The 9,196-nt window shown below is 35.9% G+C and overlaps 1 pseudogene; it reads left to right on the top strand.

Annotated features, from left to right (window-relative positions):
• Nucleotides 1–7,448: 7,448 nt before the first annotated feature.
• Nucleotides 7,449–7,581, top strand: LOC119239697 (U4 spliceosomal RNA; annotated as a pseudogene).
• Nucleotides 7,582–9,196: the final 1,615 nt, after the last annotated feature.

The raw sequence follows: 9,196 nt of genomic DNA, 5'->3' as shown, positions 1-9,196 counted from the left end.
AAACCTTGTTTCTCATATGTTTACTACAGTTCATGTAGTATAAGGGCCATTGGGATCTGTGGGTATCTCCATCTTCTTAGAATTTGTGTCACATTGGTTTTATTCCAAAATAAAATAATGATTATTCACACTATTTATCAATAAGTACAGGATGAGTCAAATAAAGGTCCCCTTTAAACAGTGTTTTAAGTCCTAGAAGACTGTCACCTAATAAAACAACTTACATGCTGTAACAATCCCTTATCATAGTGAGTAATGAACTATACACAGCTCACTCATTTTCTTTCTTAAAAGAGCCTGCCAGTTGTAATTTCTAGGCTCTCACCTTGTACTTCACACTGGCATATAGCACTATGAGTCTCCTGGGCAAATACTATTGTTGAATTCATTAATCCCCTTCCCCAACACTCTTGTTCATCCTCCAGTTGAACTGTGAGCAAATGACCTGCATTGAAAGACCTTCTACAGAACACCTCTGCTATTTCTCAGGCTGGCACATGTAACAAAGCTTCATGGCACCCCTAAGAGACTGTTTATTGAATGCTACGAGGAGAACATTTTCAGTGTAACTTGATAGGGAGACTATTGTGGTAGATATGTCTTGGCCTGAGTTATTCCCAAGTTATTCATGTTGCTAGGAAAGTAATTCCATAATTTGCTTAGAAAGAATGAAAAGACACACATATTTTTCAGTCTTTCTTAGTGAGTTTGTAAATTGGCATGTGAAAATCCACATAATGTATCACCGTGTTGGTTAACATAACTCAGGAACTGGTCTATCATGCACACTGGGCTATTTAAATCATTTAAAATATTGTTTGGCAAAGGATTACATTGACTTGACAAATTGGGGTTCCTTATTAGTTTCAGTGTTGTTTTTGGCTCCAGTTTCCTCAACCGCTCCTTCCACTCCTAATTTCAAGCAGCATAATAGCTGTCTTAGACACATTGAAATGGTTGTATGTGGTAGAAATAGGGGGTGGAATAAAATAAGCAAATTGTTATATCTTAGAAGGTTTAAAATGTGTTATATGAACTTTCTTTGAATAATGTAGACTATGCTTGACTTGAACTACTTTTAATTTTCTGAGATTTTTGAAATAGGGAATCAACTTACACATTAAGAAGAATTGCTGACATTGGAGTCCTGTTGTTTCTAAGAGATGGATACTCATAGCAAGTCCTACTGAATCTTCAGATACATTCATTCTGCTCTTGAGGGCACTCAGCTATGGGCAGCAGTTGGTAGAGACAACCATTCTACCAACTACCAATTGAGGTTCTGATATCAATAAGTCAATTGTAGTCTATCATAACTGGTAACTGTCTAAACTATAGAAAGGAAAGAATGTCAGGATAGAGGGGACCTTTAGAAATCATCATGCCCATCAGAACTTTTTTGTTTTATAGATGTGGACATATAGAATCAATGACATTAACTTGTACAAAGTCAGACAGCTAGATGCAATGCATGTATGAGCCATCCATAAAATGGCATTAAATTCCATTTGAAATAAGCTTCTGAAACTAAAATTCAGATCTTGTAACAATAGTATACTGATTTTCTTCTGTGTAAAGGAGCTTCCAAAGATTAGAATCCAGACAATTTCTCAGACCTAGTACAGCAGTTTTCTATTATTTTCCCCCAATATTCCCTACTTAGAGATTCTGCTAAAATTGAACAATCAGGGCCTCCCCGGTGGCGCAGCGGTTGAGCGCTGGGTTGCGAAGCTGCCCGCAGCCTCTGCGGCGCCGGTTCGATCCCCAGCTGCTCCCCGGCCACCGGAGGAGGATCCCACATGGTGCGCAGACCTCTCCTGCCACCCGCTGCTCCCCTCAGCAGTGTACTTCGGTCCTTCTGCCTGCTCTGCTCCCCGCTCTGGTGAATTCTCTCACCCTCCCGTGCTTCTGACTGTACCCAGTGCATGTATAAACAAAACAAAACAAACAAATGAAACAAATAAATAATAATAAAAAAAAAATAAATAAAATAAAATTGAACAATCAGCTTAGTACATATCACAGTACTGCTAATTGCACATTAGACGCAGGAGATGTAGATACTCCCAGGATGTTAGAAGTCTGTAAGAAAGACATAGATGTTAAAGATTATAGCACAAAATTGAAGGAGTAAATATATTAAACATATTTAGCTTTTTGGAGAGACATGACTATATACTGGAAAGGCTGGTGAAAGGATTGTAGTCAAATAGAGATATACTTAGAGGAATTCATGGAGAGAGTATGTAATGATATTCTGAAGGATAAAAATATGCCATTAGCCTGCTAAATAGCTGACAGAAGAGAGAAAAAAGATGTGAAAGATTTATTTTACATGAGCAAGTAAAAGCACAGAGGCAGTGATAGAGGAATGTGAAAACTATGAACATTGTCATCCTATTTTAGATTAGACAGTTTGTGGAAAATGATTAGACTATATGAAGACCCTATATGACTGGAATCCTTAATGCAATGATGACTTTTTTAATGTAAAACTTAAATTTAAGTAAATTATCTTAAATCAAAAAAAAAATCAAGAAACTGGTAGAAATTCTGCAGTCCATGTGACCATGTTTGGAAAAGCTGAAGCGTACAACAGTTAAGAAGGAGACACATTCTTCTGGAGCATAAGTTATGGATTCTGGCAGTGGATTAGATGTTGCGTGCATAGAAACAATTCAGGTTTCCAAGGTGACCAAGAGAGAGAATAGTGTGTGGCTGAATGGCAATGAGGTATTGGAATTGGTGCCTAAGAGGGGATGTAGTTGGGGGAGCAATAGAGAAAAATGAAATGACTAAGCTATGTCTCCTTATCACCATGAAGGAAAATAAAAGGACTTTCAAGAGGCAGAACTTCTGTAAGGACGCAGGTATACCCTCTACCCACAAAAACAGCAAAGGGAAATGGTGAAGATTTTTTAAAACCAAATATTAAAACCCAAATTGTCCAAATGGAGAAATAGTCATTGAAGAAAATCTACTAAATCTTGGCAGGAATAGTGAAAGAACCAACTTTGTAATTTGCGTCTCCCACCTCCAAGCCTGATTACAAAAGTTCTATCTAAACCATGTAGGCTAAACAGGATGGTGTGGGATAGCAGCTTCTCGTCAGGATGGGCACACTGTTGTTCCCCATCCCTCTGCTTTACCCAGTACCCAATCATATATTCTGTGGAATATATGGAAACTAGTTTCAGTCAAACAGACTTGATATTTTCTCTAACAGATCTTGAGACTTTGAGGTGAAAACTAGACTTCTTTTTTTTTTTTTCCCTAAAGATCCATTTATTTATGCATACAAGAACTGGGGAACAGGCCAGAGGCGTGGGGGGTGAGAGGATTCACCAGAGAGAGCAGGGAGCAGAACAGGAGGATTGAGTGAAATACACTGCCAAGGGGAGCAGCAGATAGCTTCATAATGCTGCATCTTAACCCCGTGAGCCGCCAGGGTAACCCAAAAATTAAAATTCTGACGCAGTCATTAGGTAATTGTGTAAAGGAGATCATCTGCTGAACATAAAAACAGGCCCTCCACAAAAAAGACTTTTGCCCACAAATCAGACAAATAGGCTGAAGAACCTTTCCAAATCATTTCACCACAAATGATTTAACCTCAGGCCAGTTCCGTGCCTGACTCCGAATCTCCCACATTCTGACCCTGATGGAGGACACCTTGGAATGATGCATGAGATACATCCAGGTCATGATTCTTATTCACAAATAAACACTTTTGATTGTATTACAGTTGGTTTTAAAGATTTACTTATTTATGCATACAAGAGCTAGGGCACGGGCCAGAGGTGTAAGGGGTGGGAGGATTCACCAGAGACAAAGTGGGAAGCAGAACAGGCAGACTGTCTGAAATACACTGATGAGGGGAGCAGTGGGCAGGACAGGAGAGGTCGGCTGTGTCATGTGGGTACCTCCCTGGCTGGCCAGGGATCGAACTTGTGTTGCAGAAGCTGCAGATAGCTTTGCAGTGCTGTGCTTAACCCCTTGAGCCACCAGGGAGGCCCCTGTATTACAGTTTATTTCTCTTTTGAAGCTCATCTCCACTAGTAAAATGGAAACTAAATTTCGGAGGCAGTGGGTCAATGGTACTGAGTAGCTCCTCATCGTCCTCATCCCAGCAATTCTTGAGGTGAAGTTACCATGGAGGAGAAACAGACATTCCTTCCTCTTCCTGCCCCTCCCAGAGTAAGGGCTTCACTCAGGGACAACAGGTTCAGGTTCACCTCTCCCCCTGCAGGATTCCAAGGATTCTGCTTTGGGTGGAAGGCTGCTCTTAGTTATGAAGAGATCCGGAACTCTGCCTGAGGGAACTGATTTTATTCAGAACAAAGAATGGCTTTGAAACCTATGCCTACGGGCACTATTGAAAACAACTAGAGATCTGGGAGGAGAGCTAAAATTTTAAAAAGAGAAGCCTGGTAGCATCCTGATACCAGAAAATGGCAGAACAGTGAGAAATTTAATAAAGAGAACCATAAAAAGCGACAGCCATGAAGGTCCTGCTGGGACCACGGTCATTGTTAAAGTCTAGGAAAATGTGAACATATGCTCAGCTGGATCTACCCAGGAGTCATCACAGCAGGACATTGGGCGGGTGGACCGCGACCTGAAAGAATTCTGCAACTGAGTCCAGACCCATGTGAACACCACAGAAGCTTTATTTACAGAAGGGGTTATTTGCAACCTCTAACCAAATACTGGCTAAATAAGCTATTCTATCTTAAAGGTAACTACTTGGAAAACAGGTTTAGAAATAAAAGTGCACTCATTCCTGGCATTGCAGAAGACTACAGGAGAGATCAGAGAGTAAATATCCAACCTAAACCTCACTGACTAAATGTGAATCATAGATAATCATATAAACTCATGGAAACATGAGTGAAAAAGAGAAGATATAGATATATAGAAATATATCTACATGTATGAAAATATCTAACTGACTAGGGGAACTTAAGCACAACCTTTCCATAACTAATTAGTTCAACCAAGTGACTTAACAAATGACTAAACCAGTAACAACCTGTTGGAGGAAGAAATCAGTCTCCATTTACTATCATATTGTTACAGGGCACCCCCAGGGGAAATTGGAACTATTATCTAAAATGATCACTTTTCAACAAAAATTATGTCATCCAAAGAAACAAAAAAGTGTGACTCAGACATAGGATGTGGTGGGGTGAGGAGGCGGCATTAATAGAAGCTGCCTCGAAGGGAATGAGATGATGGAACTAACAAAGATTTCAAAGTATTATAATATATATGGACAAAGAACTAAGGAAATTGTGCTTACAGTTTAAAGGAAGGTGTGAAAATCATGGTACTGATAAAAGGGCCTCTTTGTCTAGAAAACATAACATAGCTTTAAAAATGCATTCCTCTAAAAATAGTCCTAAAATACATGAAGCAAATTCTGGCTGAATTGATAGGACAGATATTATGCTTGATCTTTGTCAAAAAGCCAAGAAGTGGGGGCCTCCCTGGGTGGTGCAGCGCTTGAGCACTGGGCTGCAAAGTTGCCCGCAGCCTCTGCAGCGCCGGTTCGATCCCTGGCTGCCGGGCGAGGGTCCTATATGGTGCGCAGACCTCTCCTGCCACCCGCTGCTCCCCTCAGCAGTGTATTTCTCCATCAGTCTGCCTGTTCTGCTCCCTGCTCTGGCTCTGGTGAATTCTCTCACCCTCCTGCGCTTCTGACTGTACCCAGTGCTTGTATAAATAAATAAATAAATCTTAAAAAAAAAAAAGAGCCAAGAAGTGACAAATAGGAGAAATAGACAATTCAGTCATAATAATTGGAGATTTCTGTAGCACATTTCAGCAATGGATAGAACAACTTGGCGGAGGATCAGCCAAGAATAGAAGATATGAATCAATTAGAATCAATAGACATCTATAGATATATACATCTACGATATATTTTTATTTTGCAGCAGAGTAAACATTCTTTGCAAGCACATATGGAACATTCTTCAAGATAGAATATATTTTAAGCTATAAAGTAAATCTTACCAAACTACATGTGAGTCAAATCACATAAACTGTATTCTAACACAGTGTATTCAAATTAAAAATAACATATTGAAGTTTTGGAAATTCATAATGATATGGAAGTTAGACATACACTCCTAAATGATCAATGGGTGAACAAATAACTCAAAAGAGAAATTAAAAGAATACTTTGATGTGAAAGGAAATTAAAATACATCACATACCAAAAATTACAGGATATGGGGAAATCAGTGTTTAGAGTGAAATTTTTATCTATAAACACTTACATCTGAAAAGAAGAAATTCCACAAAGACATAATCTAAATAAAGGCCTTATAAATGTGTGGGGGGGAGTAAACAAAGCCAAAGCAAACAGAGGGAGGAAATAATAAAGATTAGAGAGGAAGTAAGCAGAGATAGGGGAAAAAAATAGAGAAAATCAATAAAACCAAATTTGTTTCTTTGAAAGGATTAATAAAACTGATGAACTATTTATTTAAGTGACTAATTAAAAAAGAGAGCAAATGAATATAAATCATAAATGAAAATAGACATATTAAGACTGACATTCAAAAATAAAAGTTTATTACTTCTATGTGTACCATGAATAGCAATAGCTTAACAAATTAGATAACTTAAATGAAATAGACAAATCTGTAGGAAGAAAAATGACTGAAATGGAGTCTAGAGGAAATTTAAAATCTCAGTAGAATTATAAAAATTATAGCAACAACAACAAATCTTCCTGCCAAGAAAATTCAGGACTCGATGACTTCATTAGGGAATTTTACTTGATGTTTAGAGAATTAGCACCAATTCTTTACAAACTCTTTCAAAAATTAGAAGAGAAAGAAACATTGTCTGATGGATTCTATGAGGCCAGTATTACTCTGATATCAAAACCAAGTAAAAGAATTACAAGAAAAAAGCTATAGCTTGCAATCCCTTATGAATACAGACACAAAAATCCTCAACAAAATTTAGAAAACTGGATCCTCTTGTATGTTAGTAGATTTTACACCACAGCTTTAGAGGAATTTCTTGCAGGAACATCAAACATACAGAAGTAAATCAATGTAATATGTCATATTAATAGAAAAGCAACAACAACAAACATATATATAGTGATATCAAAAGACAAAGAAAAAGCATTTTCAAAAATCCAACACCCTTTCATGATAAAACCACTCAGTAAACTAAAAACAGAAAACAGTGAGATAATATCTAATAAATATTTGCTAAGATCATGATTGATAGGAAAAAAATGGAAACTTTCCTCGATAGATCAGAAATAAGACCACAGGCACCCTTGTCCCTTTAACCATATTACTACGGGATCTAGCTAGGCCAATTTTCAAGAAAAATGAAATAAAAGGGCTCTCAACTGGGATAGAAAAAATAAAACTCTTGGTTTGCAGATGACATGATCTTGTATATAAAAAGTTCAGATTAGCTTTGCGCAGTGGCAGTATCGTAGCCAATGAGGTTTATCCGAGGCTCGATTGTTGCAAATTGAAAAAAAAAAAAAAGTTCAGATTAGCCCATAACAAAAATAAAAAACTATGAAATTTTTCACTATGGTGATATGATATAAGATTAATATTCAAAAATCAGTCGTGTTTCTTAAAATATCAGTGAACAATTTTTAAAAATATTTATCATAACATTTATATTTAAAATAGCATCAAAAATACTAAAATACTTAGGAATAAGTTGAACAAAAAATCAATACTTGTGATTTACAATAATAAATAATAAAACAGGCTAAAGGAAATGAAGGAATACCTAAAAGATCATAAAGAAAGTTCACATGCTTGGATTTAAAAGGTCAATATTGTTTAAATGATGATAATCCCCAGCTAATAAATTTAATTTTATAAATCTCCTTCTAAATTTCATTTGTCCCTTTTGTGTAAGTTTTTAAGCTAATCCTAAAATTAATATGGATGTTAGGAGGTCCAAAAAAAAAAGAAAAAATCTTGAAAAGAAAAAACAAAATTATATGATTTATACTTCTTTGTTTCAAGTTGTAATACAAACCTATGGCAATCAATTGTGTAGTATTGATAAAGAATAGACATATATCAATAGAATAAAGCTGTGAGTACAGAACTGAATCCTTATATTTATGGTCAGCTGATTGACTCTATATTAATTATGGTGATGGATCAACTGGATATGCACATATAAAAGGACAAAGATGGACTATTATCTTACACCAAAATAAGTTAAATTTTAAAATAAATAAAATTAATTCAAAATGAACTATTAACCTTAAAGTCAAAACTAAATATTATAAATTTTTATAGAAAATCCTTAAAAGTAATCTTTATGATTTTGGGTTAAGCAATGATGTCTTAAATGAGGCTGAAAAGTACAATTGACAAAAAGAAAAAAGTAGATAAATGGGATTTGATCAAAATATTAAACCTTGGTTCTACCAATAATACCATTAATAAAATGAACAGATCACTCAAAGAACAGGAGGAAATATTTTTGCATCAGATACCTTTTGAAGACTTTTATCCAGAGTAACTGAAGTACTTCTTTAATTCAGTAATAAAAAAAGAAACTAATTTTGAATATAACAAAATATTTGAATATGTATTTATACAGAAAAGATATATAAGTTAGCAATAGGCCCATGAAAACATATTCAGCATGATTAGCCATTAGGGAAATGCAAATCAAAACTGCGATGAGATACCATTTCCCATTTATTAGGGCTTCTATAATTAAAAACATATTAGCAATTGTTGCTGAAGATGTGGAAAAATTATAACTCTCCTGCATTGCTGGTTGGCATGTAAAATGGTGCAGCTGCTTTGGAAAATAGCTTGATAGTTTCTCAAATTTTTAAACATAGATTTATTATACCATCCAACAATTTCACTCTAGGAGATAGGAAAATATATGTCCACACAAAACCTTGTACATCAATATTCATAGAAACATTATTCATAATAACCAAGTGTAAACAATCCAAATGATCATTAACTGATTGAATGTTTAATTAAATGTAATTTATCAATACAATGGAATATTATTTGGCAATAAAAATAAAAGAGTGAAACTATGAATGAACCTAAAAGCATTCTGGCCAGTGAGAAAAGGCAAGGCGCAATGACCACATATTATATCATTCCATTTATATGAAATATCAGACTTGTATCTTGATCAGATTGTTAAATCAAACCCC

The sequence above is a fragment of the Talpa occidentalis genome, unplaced genomic scaffold (assembly GCF_014898055.3).
Source record: "Talpa occidentalis isolate TD23 unplaced genomic scaffold, MPIMG_talOcc4v2.1 talOcc4.11, whole genome shotgun sequence".
NCBI lineage: Eukaryota > Metazoa > Chordata > Mammalia > Eulipotyphla > Talpidae > Talpa > Talpa occidentalis.
Note: the sequence above shows the minus strand (reverse complement) of the source record. Positions and strands in the feature narration are given on the sequence as shown.